The sequence below is a fragment of the Arvicanthis niloticus genome, chromosome 2 (genome assembly GCF_011762505.2).
Source record: "Arvicanthis niloticus isolate mArvNil1 chromosome 2, mArvNil1.pat.X, whole genome shotgun sequence".
Lineage (NCBI taxonomy): Eukaryota > Metazoa > Chordata > Mammalia > Rodentia > Muridae > Arvicanthis > Arvicanthis niloticus.
In genome coordinates, this window is record NC_047659.1 from 142,877,084 (window position 1) to 142,897,450 (window position 20,367).

Below are 20,367 nucleotides of genomic sequence, written 5' to 3' on the forward strand. Positions count from 1 at the left end.
ACACAAATAGGGGTGTGTGTGTGTGTGTGTATGTGTATACATATATACATTAACAATTTAAAGAGACTTCTTCTGTGGAAAGTTTCCATATGACTCCATAAGTGGCCCTTAATTTTCTTCTTTAATCCTCCCCATTTCCCTCCTCCCTCACAACACCAGTTTTTTTTTTTTTTGGTTGTCATTTTGTGTGTTTGTGTGTCTGTGTTATTATTCTTATTTAAACACTCACTAAGCCCAGTATCTGCTGCTCATTTGTGTATGGTGTGGTTCCATACTGGAGCATGGAATCTCAAGAGATTCTACATCTTAAAGATTCTCTGTTCCCAGGACTCTCCAGTGCCCACAGCCCTCTAAAGTTTATCATCTACATGATATGAGCTGGGTTTGGTTGTCTTGATCTTGTGCAGGTCAAGTGCAGGGAATGCCAGCTACTGTAACCGCAAGACTACAGCAGTCACACCACAGGGCTCTTCCCCAGTCTCTGGCTCTAACCCTCTTCCTCCATCCTCTTCCTCAGTGTTCTCTGAGCCTTAGTGGTAGTGCAAGATGATAAAGATTCCCAGTCAGGGCTGAGCACCCAGTGTCATTCTCTGTTATCTGGCTGCTGTTTTTGTGATGAGATGCTTCTCTAACCCAGGGGTCAAAGGTACATATGTCAGAAGTTAGAGAAATGTACATAGGTATGTAGGTATGTATTAATAAATAAATATTTGGAGATATATACATATATATGCATGTATTCTTGTATGCATAAATGGATATATGGAGGTATGTACAGATAGATGGATGGTTGGATGAAGAGAAGCATAGACAGGTTGATGAATGCATTGTAGAATAGATGAATAACTAGAAAATTGTGAGAAGAAATCTGAATTGATGAATTTTAAATAATCAGTCAAGAAACTGTTTGTTATTTCATTATTTTCAGGTATTGGCATGGGAGGACTTGAAGCTGGTAATACTGCATGATTTCATTAATCATGTGAGAGGTGACTGAAGTCTGCACACACTGATTATGCCCTGGCCTGAGCCTTCATTCTACAAGCTACTTGCCTGAGGACAAGAACTTTTATTTTTTGAAGTCAGGTGCCTGCTGACATGATGCAGGTCCAGGCAGGTGCTGAAGAGCAATGTCTGAGAGTCCCAGAGGCTCTGTCTGAAATCAGGATGTGGCCAGAGGTCGTGGACACTTCTCAGTCATGTGCCTACAATGCTGCCTGTGGCTGTGTGGTGGGTCCTGCTGTATAAAATCCTCACAAGGTAGAATCCCATGCCCAGGGCACATTGTAAAATGTAGGATAGAAAATCAGAGGCAGGAAGAATGGAGTGAAAGCTGAAGCAAGGACTGAGACAGACATTTTCCTTTCTCCAGTTAGATGGAAAACCAGCGAGGATCTCAGGAGCCCTGGGAGCCCAGCACATGATGCTTGTTTCTGGGGTCACACAGCTTAGAGGGAGCTGTAGGTCACTGTACATTCTACATCGAATACCAGGAAATGACATTCAGCTTGTTCTGCTCATTTAGACAATGACAAAATATCTGAAATTTAAACCATTAATCTTTATCAAATGTTGATTGCTTTTTATATCGTCATGAAGTATAGCATATATGGAGCATAGACAATCTGCTGTGGTAATGTAACATTGCCATGCAGAAGACACAGACATAAGCAAATGAGTGTGTCTGTCCCAATAAAACTTTATTGATAAAGACGTGTAAGAGTCCAGAGCCACTTTAAAGAAGAATGACATTTGTCTTTTGTAAGCAATGAAATATTATGCTATCTTTTCTGCTTTTGATGATAGTAGTAATGGCTTATTAAAATAATTTAATTTTTATTGAAGAAACCTGTTTTTTTTTTGTTTTTTGTTTTTGTTTTTAACAGACTTAATTCATTTATTTTTCTTGTATAAAAACCCTTATGTGATAGCCACAGCTGGAGCCTGGGTTCTCTGAACAAAGACTCTGGTGTGGGTCTTCACAAATGATCAGTGCATTCCTGATAGGAGACTTGGTGAACACAGTCTCTGTCCAGAGGTCGGGGGTCAGGTAGCTGTAGGTCTTGGAGATGGCATCAAAGGTGGCCTTGGCAAAGTTGCCCAGGGTGGCAGTGCAGCCTCTGGCTGAAATTTAGCAGTCGTCCATAAGGCCATCATCAGTAGCTTCTTGGGCACAGGAGCAGAGACAATGCCAGTGCCTCTGGGGGAAGGGATGAGATGCACCAGCACAGAGCCACAGCCGCCTGTCACCTTGCACTGAACAGTGTGGGGCTTGCCGATCTTGTTCCCCCAGTAGCCTCTCGGCACAGGGACGATGGAGAGCTTGGCCAGGATGATGGCCCCTCGGATGGCAGTGGCACCCTCCTGGGAGCACTTAACACCAAGACCATCGTGACCATTGTAGTCCCCAGTAGCGACAAAAACCTTGAACCTGGTCCGTTGACCAGCCCGAGTCTGCTTCTGCACTGGCATGATTTTCAAAACCTCATCCTTTAGGGATGCTTCCAGGAAAAAGTCAATGATCTCAGACTCCTCAATGAGCAGGGAGAACAGGTAGATCTCCTCAAAGGACTTGATCTTCATGTCCTTAACCAGGCGGCCCAGCTTGGTGAAGGGGATCCACTCCTTGTCTTCAGCTTTACCTCCATGAGCTCCGCGGCCTCGACTACAACCATGGCCTTGACCACAACCGCAGCCTCTAAGACCACTGCCAAATCCACTGCGGAAGCCACCGGGGCCTCCTAATCCTGGGTCCCCGGGTCCTCCGGGCCTAGAAGAAGAAGCAGAGACCTGTTTTTCATACAATATATTCTGATCATGTTTTCCCCTGACCCACCTTTTCCTATATCCTCCCTACATTTCTTTCCACCCCAATCCAAATTCTTTCTTTTTCTCTTTCTCATTTAGAAAACAGAGATGAAACACACACACACACACACAGACACACACACACACACACACACACACATCCTTGAACACCCCAAAATCCAATAAAACCCACAAATCAGGAACCATGATATATAAGCAAAAATTTGCATGGTAAAACATATGTCCACCCAAAGCAGTATGGACGAGAAACCCATAAAAAAATCCATTGAGTTGTTTTTGTGTAGCCAGTCCCAGAGGCTCTGCCTAGAATCAAGAAGAGGCCAGAGGTCATGGATACATCCCAGCCATGTTCCTACACTATTGCCTGTCCTTTGTGGTGGGTATTGTTGTGTAAAATCCGCAAAATGTGCAATTCCAATTCCATAAAATGTTACAAAATACTAAATGGAACATCTAGGGCAGGAAGAGTAAAGTGAACCCTGAAGTGGAAGCAGGGACTGAGTTGGACATCTTTGTAAGTACATTGAGATACAAACACAGAGGCAGGACATCATGAACCCTGGGAGCACAGCAAATGTTGGTTGTTTCTGGATCACACAGCTTAGGGGGAGCTGTAGGTCGCTCCACTTTCTGTGTCCACACCAGGTTAAATTCAGCTTTTACTGCTAAGCTGGAAGAAGACAGAATAATTGAAATTTAAATCATGAGCCTCTATCAAACGCTCAGTGCTTTTGAATCCACATGAACTGAGTTAGGTAAAGAACATAGAATGTCTGCTCTTGTAACCAAAATAGTCATGAAGAAGACACAGACATAAGCAAACCAGAGTGACTTCTCCAGGAAACTTTTATTGATAAGACTTTTAAGTGCTAAGAGCCACTTTAAGAGAGAATGCAAGTTCTCTTTTATAGTCAATTATTAATTGTTAGATAATTTCTGTTGATGTTGAGAGTGGTAATGACTGGTTATCTATCATTTGAATTTTTTAAAAATATATTTCTGCAGCAATATATTCTGATCATATTTCCCCCCCCCCCCAAGTCTTTTCATATCCTCACTACCTTCCCTCCAACTGAAATCTATCCTGTCTGTCTGTCTGTCTGTCTGTCTGTCTTTCTTTCTCTCATTAGAAAATGAACTGACCACTAAAACCTAAGAAAACCAAACCAAAACCCAGCAACAAATCACAATGGGACAAAATAAATAAGAAATCAGATAAAGAAAAATAGTCAGAGTATAAGAATAAGAAACACATACACATGCACACACACACACACATGCACACACATATCCATAAACTTACACACTAAGAAATTCCACAAAATTGAAAACTATAATTGTTTGAAAAAAATCTGTAAGGTAAAAGTAAAATATTCTCAGTGATAGTTTCTTTCTTTCTTTTCTTTCTTTCTTTTTTTTTTTTTTTTCTTTTTTTGGTTTTTCTAGACAGGGTTTCTGTGTGTGTGTAGTCCTGGATGTCCTGGAACTCACTCTGTAGACCAGGCTGGCCTCGAACTCAGAAATCCACCTGCCTCTGCCTCCCAAGTGCTGAGATTAAAGGCGTGTGCCACCACTGCCTGGCTCAGTGATGGTTTCTTTATGCTCATCCCAGGGAGTGGCATTATTTGAAGGTGTGGCTCTGTTGGAGTAGGTGTGTCACAGTGGGTATGGGTCTAGGTGCCTGGAAGCCAGTATTCTCTTAGAAGCCTTCAGATGAAGGTATAGAACTCTCAGCTCCTCCTGTACCATGCCTGCATGAATGTTGCTATGTTTCTGCATTGATGATAATGGACTGAACCTCTGAACTTGTAAGCCAGCCCCAGTTAAATGTTGTTCTTAGAGAAGAGTTGCCTTGGTCATGGTGTCTATTTGTAGCAGTAAAACCATAGCTAAGACAGAAGTTGGTACCAGGAGTGGGGTATTGCTGTGATAGGCCTGACCATGCTTCTGTTTGGAAGAATGTAGATTTGGGGACTTTGGATTTGGAAAGCAGTGGAATGCTTTAAGTGGGGCTCAGTGGACCATCTACTAGGAATATGGAAGACATTTTTGATGAGGATGGTGAAATGGAGCTGAATCCTGTGTTCAAGGATGTTAAATTGAATTAAGGGAGTAGTGACCTTGGCGCAAGATCGCACCCAGCTAAATTTAGGACCAGGCATGGTAGTACAAACTTTTAATCCCAGGAGGCAAAGACAAGCAGATCTCTTAGTTCCAGGCCAGCCTAGAGCAGAATAGTTCTAGGTGAAGAAAAGCTTAAATCCAGGCTTTGTGGGCCACACCTTCAATCCCAGTGCTTAGGAGACAGGCAGGCAGATTTCTGAGTTCTCTAAGTTTAAAGTCAATCTATGGAGCATGATCCAGGACAGCCAAGCTTAGGCAGTGAAGGAGTTGGAACACAGAAAGCTGGTGATAATGTAACAGAACAAGGGGCCATGTTCCAGCCTCAGCAAGCAGCAGAACTTGGCAGGTTTGGCCATGTGGCTCTGGCTTTAGTGTCCAGAATAGAAGAAGACTACTGGAACAATTGATGCTGGTTAGCTGGAACTAAGAAATTAGTGGTGATTAAGATGAGACCAGCATCACTGAGGTGAAAGCTTCTGGCAAGTGTTTTCTGAGAGCACAAAGAAGCTGTATTCCAGAGATGGCCAAGGTTGTACCTTGTGCTGAAGCTGTACTTGGTAATGTGTAAAAGTCACCCAGGTGGTACTGGTTTTAAAGACACAAAGGGGTCATGAAGAACAGCTGAGAGGCTATTGGTGAATCCCCAGTAGCAGCAGAAGACCCCAGTGTATTGATGCCAGTATCATGTGATGATCACCAAGAACAACAGAGGCAGTGGAGTGGATCCTCCTGAGCTTAGAGTGCTACAGAGGGCAGAATTTGGAGAAGCCTAGAAGATCATGTGTGGATCTCAGACACTGAAACAAGAAGCTGTAACATTAAAGTGGCCTTGGAGACCACAAGATGTTCAAGATGCCAGAGCCATGGGCTGTCTGCTGAGAAAAGATGCTAACAGGCAGTGGAACCAGCCCGGGAGAAAGAAGTTTGTTGCAATCAACAAAGAGTTGGAAATCTAAAGACCACTTTGACATCAGCCTTGGAGATGCAGAGTTTGGAGTTTGCCCAGCTGGTTTCCTGTCTTGCTTTGGGGATTACAGTTAAGTCATTGGGTGGATCTCAGAAGAGACTTTGAACTTTGGACTTTTACATTGTTGAGACTGCTGTAGACTATGGGGACTCTTGAAGTTGGACTAAATGTATTTTGCATTACGCTATGTTTAGGTATGGCCCCATAAATGGATATGTTTGAATAAGCCTATGGGAGTGGAATGTGATGGTCTGTCTATGCCTGGGCCAGGCAGTGGCAATATTCAAAGGCCCTGTTGTAGTAGCTGTGTCATTGTCTATGTGGGCTTTAAAACCTGCTTCTTAGCTGCCTGGAAGCCAGTTTCTGCTAGCAGCCTTCAGATGAAGATGTAGAACTCCCAGCTCCTCCTGCATCATGTCTGCCTAGATGCTGCCATGTTCCACCTTGATGATAATGGACTGAACCTCTGAACCTCTGAACCTGTAAGCCATCCCCAATTAAATGTTGTCCTTATAGGCATTGCCTTGGCCATGGTGTCTGAACACAGCAGTAAAACCCTAACTAAGACACTCTCTCGCATCATTATGAGGTAAAACTCCTCAAAAAAATTACTATTGAGTTCATTTGTGTTGCCACACTCCTCCTAGACTTGGGGCCTGCCACTCAGTGTGGATTCTATTTACAGTGAGACTCTGCTGGACAACACTAATTTTCCTTTGGTAGTGGCTGTCACTTGTAGACAGCCTCTGTCTTACAGATGGGGCCTCTGTCCACTTCCTGTCTCAGAGCTGGACTTCTGTTCTAGACCTGTGCAGGCCCTGTGTGTGCTGCCGCAGTCCCTGTGAGTCCATCTGTGGCTCGGCCCTGTTGTGTCTGTAAGGTCTTGTTTCCTTGCTTTCTTCCTTTTCCTCTGGCTCTTCCCATCTTTGTGCCTCCTCTTCTGATGAATTCCCTGAGGGGAGGGATTTGATGAAGACACCCCATTTAGGACTGAGTGTTCCAAGGTGTCTCTCTCTGCATATTTTCAGTCTCTGTATGTACTCCCATCCACTGTAGGAGGAAGGTTCTCTGATGGGGCTGAGCAGGACACTGTTGTGTGAGCATAGCAGAGTGTCTGCAGGAGTTAATTTATTGTTACATTCCTTTATTGGGCCTTAAATCCTCCTTGTGTTTGTAATTGGTTTCTCTCCCAATGTTTGAGTCACCATGGCATTAGCATCTCATACAAGCAAGTCACCAATGAATATCACAGTTGTGTTTCTTTTTAAAAAAAAAAAAATCTGGGTTAGTATTTCTCTCTTTTGTGGTTTGGAGAGCATCTTCCAGTATTATGATCACTAGATAGTATTTGTGAAGGCTGTAGGCAGGCATTAGCCCATTGTTCCATGTTCAATGAGTTATGCAGCTGATATCTTTCGCAGAGGGCATTGATAAAGTCTGTGAAGAGCAGCCCATGGCGGTGGCAAGAACCTGAGTTCCTTTGGAGTTTCCATGGGGACTCTTTAGCCAACAACTCAATAAGATCCAAACCCATTCTGGAGGTTTCTTTTGGGGGCGAGAGATGTCTAAGTGAGGCATTATCTCCCTTGTTATTTGGAAATTCCATTTAGATTTCTTTCATATACCTTTTAAGAAGATTCTATGATAGTAAGTTTTCATATGACTTCTTAGGTGGCCCTTAGTTTTAGCTTTAGTCCCCATTTTCCCGTCTTTATTGTCCTCACTTCCTTTTCCCCTCCTTTTGACAGTCTTTTTTTCTTTTTTGCTGTGATTCTTTTGTGGTATGTGTGTGTGTGTGTGTGTGTGTGTTTTGTATGTTCGTGTGTTTTGTGTGTGCATGTGTGTGTGCACATTCGTGTGATGTTGCACTTGTTGACATTGTTATTTTCAAACTCATTAAGTTCATTTGTGTTCCCCATGCATGTGTACTGTGTGCTGTTCCCTGGAGAATGGGCAACTGAGTAGATCCCTCATCTTCCAAAAAGAACAATCATTCTTTATCCAGTAAGTAGCCACTGCCTCTAAGAGGATAGTATCCACTATGCTCTTCAGTCAGTGGTGAGACATAGAAATCACCCTACCGACCACGTGCTGGAATTTAGCTGTTTTGACTTTGCACAGGTCTTTTTGCAGGTAATGCCTGCTGTTGTGAGCTCATGACTGCAACAGCCATATCATGATGGAAGAAAGCACCCCGGAGCACTCCTTCCCATGTTCTGGCTCTTATATGCTTCCTCTATCCTCTTTCTCAATGGTCCCCAAACCTTATTGATAGTGGGGTTGATACATTCCTTTAATTCAGAACTAAACATTCTCATACACAGTACATTTGACAGTTCTGCATCTCACTCTTGACTGCTGCCCACTGGGGTCAAAAAAATCTTTTCTGACCAAAGTTGACAACAGCCTCGTCTATGGGTACAAACACAAACATTTAGAAGGCAAACGCACAGAATGATCTTTTAGCAAAGCAACAATAGTAGGTTTCAACTTAGAAGCCTCAGGTGGACTTTTGAACTGGATCACAGTACCAGCCATGATTCCCCCCCTCCCCCCCCCCCCCCCCCGTAGAGTAGAGCTTAAACCCAATCAGAGAATTAACACAGTGGTTATTTCTCTAACCACCATGCCACTGCTGTACCAGTGAGCACATAGAAGCTCTCAGGGTTTGTAGCGGGGAGAGTTCACTGCTGGATAATACCATTTACATCTTTCTTCTCAAAAGCCTGCATTACACTTCTGGTACTAAGACAGGAAGCCATCAGGGAGGATTTTCCTGGTTGGATTGAGATTTGTTCCTCTATGTGTTACAGCCAAAGCATGCGGCATCTTCACCAACAAGAGAGACACTTACCTAATCCTTACAGTGGCTCACCAAGGACAATGACAATAGCTTGTGTTAATTTGGACATGTTTGTGGCTTTCCTGACCCAACTCACAGGAAGCTGTCTCACCGCAGGTGCTATAGTTTCCATTAGTAGCCCATGAATTTTTGGAATAGCATTGTTCACCCATGCATGATACCTCCATTAGAATTCCTCCTTTAAAATTTACATTTTAAAATGAACCGACTAACTAATGGCTTCCTATCAGGCCATTTGTTGATGCCCTTGTGTATTGTAGGGGGTGGTTAAATGTGTGTGTATGCTGGTGCGAGTCCAAATAAATTTGCCTGCGTGAGCACATACAGATATCAGAGGTAGACTTCAGGCATCTTTCCCATCACATTCATCACCATCATTATTATTATCATTTTATCATCATCATTAGTAGTAGTAGAAACAGATTCTCTCAGTAATCTTAGAGTTCACTCCAGGGACTCTGTTGTCTGTGCCCTTCAAAGCTAAGGTTACAGATGTAAGCGACCACACCTAGATACCACAGCTGGATACCACAGCTGGGTCTTCTTGGGTGTTGGGGCTCTGAACTTAGTACTTCTTGCTTGTGCTCTCTAGGCCCTCGACTTGTTGGTTCGTACAGTCATCATGCCTGGGTTTAGGCTCCTGATACGCCTTTAGCAATTCATTTGGATTGGGGCTGCATATATGGACGAGCCAAAAGCCCGGCAAGTTGTCTGTAGCTCATCTCCGTATCATTTCTCTGGTCACTCGGGTCTTTGATCTCCTTTGCCATTTGGGCATTCAATATACCAAGTTTGTATAGATGTTGCAAGATTTGTGCCCAAGTATTTCAGGAGGGCGTTTGCAATCGCACATTGCTTGTTTGGATATGAGATTGAGTTTTGAATATGAATCTTGTTCACTATAAGTTTTACTAAGCTTGGCTTTTTTTTTTTAAAAATTATTAAGCATTTTATATTGTGTTTAGCCGTTCCTGGGGTTGGATCCCGGGTCTAGCGCATGAAAGGCAAGTGCTCTACCACTGAGCCAAGCTCCTAGCCTCCCTAGACATGTAATGAAAGTCATGTCACCTTTGCTTACAGACAATGATGTTTCTTCTTTTGCTAGTGTGAGTACCCCTTTTCTCGTCTCATTAACCAGAACAGTACTGCAGATATGCGAGCTGGCATCTTTGCCTGGCTCTGGATCTAGGAGAGAAAGAGCCTTTGGTTTTTCTCTGGATGTGTAGATGTAGCTGTAAAGGTTTGATAGATTCTTGTGTTATTGTCCTGGAGTAGGCGACTCCTAAGAGGACCCACCTTTTTGTGCTTTCCCAAAGGTGAATGGTTAACCAGACTAACTGACTTTCTTTTCTCTGCCAGTGGTATTTACCCTGGTTGGTCAGAGTCCTCCTGTCTCTGTAGAGACATGGTCTCCACTTAGGCTTCAGGGTGGTGTCCATTGCTCTGCAGCCTTGGTACTGCTTGCCGAAAGACAAGCTTCAAGATTTCAAGTTGTCAGCTTGTATTGTTATGATTATGAAGAAACTAAGGATTCTGCTCTTGTCTCCCTCCTTCCCATTCTCCCCTCCTCTCTCCCCTCCCCTCTCCCCTCCCCATTCTCCCCTCCCCTCTCTCTCCCCTCCTCCCCATTCTTCCCTCCCCTCTCCCTTCCTCCCTCCCCTTCCCCTCCCCTCCCTCTCTCCTTTCCCTGCTCTCCATCATGCCCCTCCATTTTGCAGTACTGGGGATTAAAGCCAGGGTCTTGCACATGCTAGGCAAGCATCCTAGTATGGGGTTAACCCCCAGTTCTCCTTTTACTCCATTTTAAAGTTTTGAGACAGAGTCTCATTAAATTGCTAGACTCATCCTGTAGCTGACACAGCCCTGGAACCTGTTCTCCTCTTCCCTCACCTTCCTGACTAGTTAGGACAACAGGCTTATACTTCCAAACTTGGCCCCAATTCATTTTCAAAATGAAAAATTTCTTAGTAAAAGCAACGTGTGCCCAATAAAGCTAATAGCATGGATCACAGTGAATACTGCAAAGCAAGATAACAACTCACAGCATTTTCAACAGGTGCTCAGCAAGATGGAGGTGTGATTGGGGAGTGCAGGGCTAAGCACAGACCTTTGGAGTCAGCTTCTGTCTCATCCTTACTGTGTGACCTTGGATGAGTTAATTGACCTCTCTGATTCTCAATTTGCTTCCACCTGTACAATGGAGGCCATGGATTACAGTAGAGCAGTGGTTCTCAACGTGCCGGTCACACTCCTATCACCTATCAGATATCCTGCATATCTACATTGCAATTCATAACAGTAGCAAATTTACAGTTATAAAGTAGCAACAAAAATAATTTTGTGATTGGCAGTCATAACAGGAAGACCTGTTTTAAAGGGTGGCAACATTAGAAAGGTTGAGAACCACTGACCTAGAGAAGTAAAACCACTGGTCCCTAAGTGGCCCTTGGCAGATGGAGAGGCTCAGGAAATGCAGATGCTCTCACAGCTCTGAAGATCTTCTTGACAGTGTAGAAAGCATCTCCTATCAGAAACAGGATTTGGGTTTGTGAAGTCTCCTGGATACTAGCTGGTGTGCATGCTTACACACAGATGCACGTGTGTACAAACACTCGCTGATGGAACTCTCTGAGGCACGTCTGCTGTGCATTTCACCTTCTGAAGCACTTACAGAGCTGAAGAAAATGTGTAGACCAGGGAACATTTAAAAACAGCAAGAGATGGTGAATGTGCCCAGCCCAGGAGCAGACATGCCTAGAACCATCCAGAATCCAGGCGAGACAGGAAATCTATGAGGCTGGGGATTGCATTAAGTCTCATTCCACTTTTGTTAGTCATGTATCTGATGACCTTGGACAAGACCCTTGGTACCCCTGAGCCTCCATTTTTCCTCAGCGAGATGACAGGGCTCTTGGATGTTCTCATCATCTCATTCTTATGAAGTTGAAACAAGACAATGTCTGCAAGCATTTGAAAGCTCGACAAGTATATATGGCCTTAGTGTTCAAAATAATCACTCAAATTCACTGTGAAAGGTTGAAGGATACTGGAGAAATAGACCTCAGAGCCTCTTCAATTACGGCTCCAGACACAGTCACGGCAAAGCCGGGCACTGGGTGATCGATGTCGCCCCACACTTCTTTCCCAAGGAGGGGCTCGGCATTCTGAGGCTGCCTGCCACGATCCTTAACTAGTTACCTCCGACTGGAGAAACATCAGTAGTTGTCGAGGAAGCTGTTTGTCTGTCTGATTTATACAAATCAGTGAAACCATATCTCTAGCCTGTTCTTTGATCTTGGTTTGAGCAAGTCAACGTAGTAAACACTCATGGGAGATGCAAGAGATCCCTCATCTAAATGTGCTCACAAATCTTCCCCCAGATGCATGGGGTGAGGCCTCTGCCAGCTCCTTCAAAGGCCTCATTCATCAACACAGGGCGAATGAAGCTCAAGTTATGCTTTGTGAATCCTTGACCCAACTCAACCCATATCCAACTGTGGCTGGAATTTCTAAACCAGCTTTTGCTGGAATGGGAAGCACTGTGTCCATCTTATCTCCTCAGGCTCCTTGATAGTTATAGAGAATGCAAGAAAGAAGGCCTCATGCCATAGACAGGGACCACAGAGGCCAACGGTGAGGCAGCCGGGCCTGGCTCTGTTGCCAATGTATGTTCTTGGGTTTACTGCGAAACCTGCTTGGGCTGCAGGCTCCTCATTTGTCACTCTGGACAGCGCCCTGATGAGGGGCAAGCCAGAGAAATGGACTGGGTGTAAAGAGATTTGTTTTTGAAAGACTTGAAAGCAGAAGCGGCACTATTTGGGAGGATGAGGAAGACATCACTGAAGCAAGAGGAAGACAGGTGGTGAATGTGACCATAATAGGTTGGAGGGGCTTTCTGAGGAGAGTGCTTAGGTGATAAGGTGCTTGCTGAGCAACCATGAAGACCTGAGCTGGGATCCCCAACACCTTTGCAAAAACATGGGCAAATTAGTATGTGTCTGCAGTCCCAGCACTGGGGAAACAGAGACAGTAGCTCATCATCATGAACTCTAGATTCCTGATACCTTGTTCCAAAACAAAGTAGGGGAAGACATCTGATGCTAGCCCCTCCCCACCCAGACTTGGGCACATACACATATATCCCCAGACATGTTACATACATACATAAAAATGTCATAATAAATTCTATGTACTATACATAGGATCCTTGATAGTCACAGAGAATGCATGTATTATGTATTAAGTAAAAAGAGATGTATATCATGTATTATGTAAATACATAATTATGTATTATGTAAAAAGAGATGTATACTGAGAAATTGTTTATGGGATGGAGCCCCTGATATTTCTTCTTTCTCTATTCTCAGATTCAGCAATCCATAGTATGGCCTGGTAGTATTATTTGGGAGATTCCAGGGATCAATCATTTGTATTTTGAGTTGCATGTTATTCTGAGCTGTGTGATGGACCCTTGTGTGGCTGGCCATGATCTGCTAAGGCATTCCTGCCAAACATACCTGCTCTGTGTAGCTTCTATTCCCATAGTTTCTGTCACCATTACCAAACTAACTGTCGCAGAGTCTGGTTCAAATTAGCTCTCGTTATACCTAATAATAATCTAAAGTGCAAGAGAAGGCATACTGGCAGCATTATAAGTAGGTTGTTATCGTGATCCTAGCTGTTGGTTTTTAAAGATTCATTAAAAAATTTTTGTGTATAGGTGTGTGTCTGTGTATGAGTACATACACATGAGTGTAGGTACCTTTGGAGGCCAGAGGGGGGCGCTGGTTCCCATGGTTCTGGAGTTACAGGTAGTTGCAAGCCACTCAGTATGTGTTGTGGGACCTGAACTCAGGACTTCTGAAAGAGCAGCGAGGGGTTTTCACCACAGAACTGTCTTTTCAGCACTGCTGTCTGTCCAACCCTGCTGTAGTTATCCGTGGGCACTGTTGCTAAGCTCACTTTGCTTGTTGCATAAGTCACTGTCAGCACAGTTAGAAGGTGTGGGAGAAGACACAGTGACATGTGGGGTGCAGTGTTCTTGTGGTTTGAATGTGAAGTGTCCCCACAGGTTCACATGTGTGAGTATTTCCCTTCCTGGTGGAGCTATTTGGGGTGAGGAGGATGTTTCAGAACCTTTAGGAAGTGAGTCACTGGGGGCAAGGTTAGACCGCTCTGTTTCCAGTCCTGTTCTCTGATTCCTGACACACCAAAACGTGAGAAACAGCAGCTGAAACCTCCTGCCTCAGCACAGTATCTAGCTCTAGCTGTCACACTGTCCTCACCATGATGAACTCAAGTCTCTAGAGTCAGAGCCAAAATAAATGCGTTCTTCCTCCAGTTGTTTCTGTCTGGTATTGTCATAGCCACAAGAAAAGTAGCCAATGTTGTTGCTATGATTAAAACAAAACAAAAAACAAACAAACAAAACAACAACAAAACACTCTGACCAAGACAACTGAAAGAAGGTTCTAGAGCAGCAGTGTCTGTCACAAAGGCAGGGCGGCAGACAAACATAGCGACAAAGAAACATGGTGGCAGGCAAACATGGCAACAGGATCAGGAAGCTAGCTGATTGCTTTTATACACACACATACAGGAAGGAGTGAGACAGAGAGAAAGAACGGGAAGGGGAATGGGGAGAGGGAGGAGAAGGGAAAGGGAGAGGGAGAGGTAGTGCCAGGCTATAAAAACTGCAACGACCCACCTCACTGACTGCTTCCTCCAGCAAGGCAGTACCTCCTGAAAGTTATATGACCCTACCACCACCATTAAACAGCACCACCAAATGGGGACCAACTGTTCAAGCAGATGGGCCTATCTTAGGGGCACATTCTCATTCAAACAACTGCTTTGGGCATCCAATGGGTGGGCTGCATCCCCTTTGGATGCAGAGAAACTTCTGTGTCCAGCTCTGCCATTAAAACTTTCCCACACCCCAATATAACTTCATTTTAAAACAAAAACAAACAAACAAACAGAAAACAAAAAACCAGGTGCAGGAGGGCTGGAGAGATGGCTCCATCAATTCCGTGTTTGTTGTACAAGTGGAAGACCCGAGTTTGCATCCACAGCTCTCACGTAAAAAGGCTGGCCAGAGATGGTGAATCTCTGGGCCTCACAGGCCAACTAATCGAGCTGAATCAGCCGACCGCAGGTTTAGTAAGAGATCCTGTCTCAAAAAGCATTCTTCCTGGCTATCCTCCAGAACTTGAAAGTAAGACCCTATTGTTGAAGACACCATGTACGAGTCACAGGACACAGAGAAATCATGTTGGTATTAACCGGGCTTCTAGCTAGCTTTCATAGTTCTGGGAGGTGTTATGCGTTCTATTAGAGGAGACAAGTAGTCATTAGTAACACTGTGAACCCCAAGAGCTACAGTAATGAGTAGCCTGGCAAGATATGCCCACTGGGATAAGTGATGCAAACATTATCGGAGTAACCATTTACTCTCTGGAGGACTTGAAGCCTGGTTGCTGTTGTCCCAGGAACCCCTCTCTCCCAGAAGCCCTCCACATGCTTCTGCTTTGTAGTTGGAGGCCCATGGAGCTCCAGGCTGACTGTTGGTCCTTCTTCATCTGTGTAACATGAGTGATCCGCTAACCTCTGATTAGTGTATTTAACTGGGTACTGGAGTCAGGGTGCTGCCAAATCTATTATGTCAAGCCAACACCAACCCATGTGGTACTTTTGTGAGACTCGGAGAGTGATATGACCTCTGGACAGAGACCCCTTGCAGGTTCTCCCCCACTTGGTGAATAGCTCAAGTTCATTAAAAACCAGTGTTCCTCCAGATGTGTGGCTTCGTGAGCAGAGTGGGAATAGGCCTTTTACCCCCTGCTTGTCCCTTTAATTCCATGACCTTGCTCAGTGCACAGTTTGTAGCTGTATGTGTTTGCTCTGCTGTGTGTGTGTGTGTGTGTGTGTGTGTGTGTGTGTGTGTGTATACACACACATGTGCATTCATGCAGGAGCCAGAGGTTGATGTTGTTCCTTGGGTGTTGTTCCTTGGGTGTTGTCCACCTTGCTGATTTTCAGACAGGATCTCTCATTGGCTTGGGACTTCCTAAATAAGCCAGACTGACTAACCATTGAGTTCCAGGGATCTTTCTGCCTCTACCTCCATGGTACTGAGATTACAAGCTGCATCAATGCATCTTATAATCAACCTGGCTTTTTGATGTAGGTTCTGAGGGCTAGACTAGAGTTCAAGTGCCTGTGTGACAAGGACATTGGCTTTGGGACCCTTCATACATGGACCCTTCACCTATACTGGAGTGAATAAGTGACCACTGGTTGTGTTGGGGAAGTGGGGAGGTTGGCTGCAATTTGTCCTCTGCATCAACTTGGACAAGAGGCTTTAAGAAATACTAAGGGACTATTGAGAAAAGACAGAATAGTTCTGGGCTGGAAAACTGACCAGCTGTTGCATACAGTTCCCTTGTTCCTCATCCCTAGGCCCGGCCTTCCTGTTAGCTCTCCTCTGCTGCCTTTGTTTCAGAACTCTCCAATACCAGGATGCTTACTTATTCCTTGCCTGAAAAACCCATCACAAGGTACCTGGAATTTTCAAGGAGCATCAGACATGAGCCTCCATCCATTATAAGCTAACTGGGCATCAATTTTTTCAACGGTACCTCTCTTTAATCAAGATGAAATTACCCACTGGCAAAGCACTATGGCTTTCTTTTATAACCGACTCGTTTGAAAAAAAAAATTAATTTCGGTTCAGCTTTTAAGTGAAGGAAAAGAAAGGCTAATTGGACAGTGTTCCCTTAAAAGGGTGGTTTTTTTTTTTTAATAGCCCTTCCCCTTGCCATGCAGAAGTGGGCAAGTTGGGTCTTTCATGCACATTAGAGCTGAGGACTGGTGGACACTGGCTGAGCAGTTTTGCTTCTCAGCCTCTCTACAGCTCATCTTTGCAAATTCAAGTATTTGGAATTAGGATAGAAGCCTAGGGTGTAGCTAGACTTGTCACCAGGGTTTGGTATGATCGGCTGCTGGCTCAGGCAGTGTTGGCAATTGCCCTTCCTCCTCTCTCATGTCCACTGCTGTTCCTGTTTCTCTCTCAAACCTGAGCACAAAGGGATTTTTCAGGCTGCAATCTTTTCATGTGGTTGAAGCTTTTAGCTCTCACTTGGTGCTCACAACAACAAGGTTCTAATTCTCATGCCAGGAGTAGTTCCCAGAGGATCAGGACAAGCTTTGTCTAACCTTTTTGGTTCGTCTCCTGGAAGATAGAGCTAATGTCCCCTCTGCTCACAGGAAGACACAAATTAGTCATTGTTCTGCAGTGAGCTAATCTCAAACCCGAGCTAGCAGAAGGCAATTTCACCCATGGCCCCCAAATTACATCTGATAGCGTAGGTGTCGAAATGCCCATTGTCACAACCTCCGTCATAAGGCTCCAAACCAGTACTTACAAGGTCACCACTTAATTCATAAATCCAAGATGCTGTCACAGCCCTGCAGTGACAGAGCCCAGGGCCACTTGAAGAGCATCTTCCATCCTGGCGCCTCCCAGGATGGTCAGGCAATTACAATGCTAATGAGAGGGTCACATAAAATGAAGCTTCGTTCCTTTCATCCCAAGCTGTCATTAATGCCTTCTGATGTGATTTTATTTGAAAGGAAAGTCTAAAGGCCTTCCCAGACAGAGTCAGGTCTGCTTAAAAGGAAACTGTACAGGAAATCTATGGGACAGCCAACTGAAGATTGCTGGGTAGCCATTATGGAGGGGGTCTCTATGGAGATGGCTCAGACCTGGTCCTGAAGAAAGGGCTATTAAGAGAAATCACTTTCATCTCTCAAGTTACAATTGGGAGTTTGACTCGATCAGAAACACACCCAGTTCTGACATGTATCTAAACCTCAATTCTCTCTCACTGTTTTTCTGACCCAAGGCAATTTCACCCATGGGTGTTTGTTTTTCCAGAGTTTGCCAGGTTGCTCAGCTGTCCTTGAGTTGTATGGCAGACCTTTCAGAAGGCAGGCTGGTCTTGATAGTCTCTGAGCCAGGGTCTCTCCATTCAGTGCTACTTACTGGTGCTTGAGACTTGGTCACTCAATATGGCAGGGCCTCCGGGACACTGTTGGGTACCCAGCAAACTTGCTGGCCTCCAGGCCTCAGATGCAAGGAGCAGTCACGTCTCTCCTGCAGCAGCAGCAGCATGGCATATAGTGAAAATGAGCTTAAAGGTAAAATTTTACCATATAAGATAAAATGAGCTGCAGGGACCTTCCCGAGGCTCACTGCTGCTGGTGGGCCATGGGTGCATGTTTGTCTTCATTCGCATGTGTCATCATGGACCCCTCCCAGGTATCCTTTGAAGTGTCCTTCAAAAAACAACAGAGGGCACAGCCTATGAGTGTGCCAGTGCCTAGTAGGCCAGTGTCATTGCCAACCTGTGCCCTGTGTTGTGGGCAGGCAAGCAGGCAGGTTGAGGAGTTCAGCTCATTGCTGGGGGAAGAGGTAGGATACATAATAATGTCGACTTGTAGCAAAATGAGACTGCTAGAGACTTGGTCTTGACTCTTTTGGATGTAGGCTTTATCACCTGTGGGCACTGGAATTCCAAACCCTGTAATATCCATATAAGAGGCAGGGCCCCACCTTGGAACCCCCCCCTGCCCCGCTTTTTTAAAAAATAAGACAGATTGTCAAATAGCCCAGGCTGGCCTCTAAATCACTGTGTGGGAAAGTTGACCTTGAACTTCTGATTCTCCTGTCTCCACCTTTCAAGATTATAGGTGTGGGCTACCAGGCCTGGTTTATGCAATGCTGCGTATTGAACTTGGGGTCCCCTGAATGCTAGGAAAGCCCTATACCAACTGAGCTACATCCTCAAGTCCCTAAGGGCCTCTGGAGGCTGCCTCTTTGAGCTTGCTCCATGCCCTCCCTAGCTCCTGGCATTCCCTAACACATCAAACAAATTAAAACACAGCCACACTTTAACAAAAATTTGTTTTCAGTAAAGATATTTAAGAGAACTTTAATGATTTCTGTTTTTAAATGATCTGGCTGTGGGTAATTTATGATAGTCTCAATTACCTGTGATTTACCCCACAACCAATAGGCATCTTCAGATTCCCCGTGCCTGTTTTCTCAAATGTAATGAAACTTTATGATTCCTCTATCAGGAAGGCTGCATGCCAAGGAGACAGCTCTGCTGCTTTTGGCAGGCGTTTAATGAAGCGTGTGTTAATTTTGATTTTGCAGCTTTCTTGTCGAATGGCAGAGCCGATCACTTTACTTCACGTTGCACACAATTGCATAGACCCCAGAAAAACCCATGCTTAAAACCCTGAAGGGGAGCCTTTCTTTACCTCTTGGCCCTGGAGGGGAGGGAGGAAGACTCCAGAAGCTGCAGGGCCATCTCTGTGCTTCAGGGAGGGCTGGCTGTCAGTTGGAACAGCATCTAGTTTCCTCTTTCTTAGTTTTTATAGCGGTAAAAATTAAGTCTCAACATCTGGAGCCCCACATGTGTGATGTGCAAACACCCAGCTCCAGTGCACACGGCCTTCATTCCTTATTTCTTGATTAATTTATTGGGCATTGCCACTTTGCTTCTCTGTTACAGCAAAGAAGCTTAATTGCTTGGAGGAGAAGGGGTGGGGTTGGGGGGAAACAATGAGAAATTAAGCATAATTGGGTGGCATTTCCTGACAGATTCTAACGCAGGGCTCCAAATGAGAGACCCACTCCCTGCATGCCTGGTACAGGTCTCTTTTCTCCACAACCAGAGGCCAGCAGCCTCCCCGACATGTATGGTAATATCTGGAGATACAAAAGGGAAGAGGCAATTAAGGGTGTACACGTGCAGCTTCAGGGTTGACGTTATCGATGGCTTCGTGATCAATAGCGCTATTTTTATTTGGATTGCTGGGTGAGAATGAGCCATGACCACAGAATTTAGAGAGCCCTACAGAGGCTCTGTAAACGTGCTGTAACTCGGTGTCAGGCCGGAATCACGGCTGATTTAAAGGCTGGGGGCGTCGGAGCGAGGAGGGGTTTCCATCACTGTATGCCCAGGAGAGGAGCTGCATCTGCCGGCTTCCAGGCCCCAGGTGGAGCGGAGCTGCTGTTTATAACAGAATTTGGCCGTGGGTGAATTTTAATCTTGGGAGCCACTGATTGCTTTAGGACTGAGCTGGGGGAGTCTGGCCTAGCTGGCCCTTTGTTCCCAGAGCACTACCAAGGACTGCAACAGCCCCCGCACCCTCGGCGTTGCTACTTCTGTTGTTTTGGGTTATTTATCTTGAATGGATATAATGTATTTTGCTCATGTTCAACCAGTTGCCCTGTCTTATTCATTCCCTGTGCTCTCTGTACACTTCCGGCTTCTTCACAGCCCTCCCCCACTTCCGCATCTACTTTTCTCCCCTTTCTGTGTCCTGCTGAGTTGAATCAGGATGTCTGCATGAGCAAAGAGGAATCATTACGTGGGCAGCTTACCAGTAGCTACGTTGTTGAAGAAAAATGGCCTCTCGCCTCCCAGCAGCCATCAATTGCCCACCGTTCCCTGACTAGGGGTGTTCCACATGCATCCTCCCTCCAACACTAACGTTCTGTTCTCAAGGG

At 45.0% G+C, this 20,367-nt stretch overlaps 1 pseudogene; it reads right to left on the reverse strand.

Annotated features, from left to right (window-relative positions):
- Nucleotides 1–1,920: 1,920 nt before the first annotated feature.
- Nucleotides 1,921–20,367, reverse strand: part of LOC117703784 (small ribosomal subunit protein uS5 pseudogene) — a 134,607-nt pseudogene continuing 116,160 nt past the window's right edge.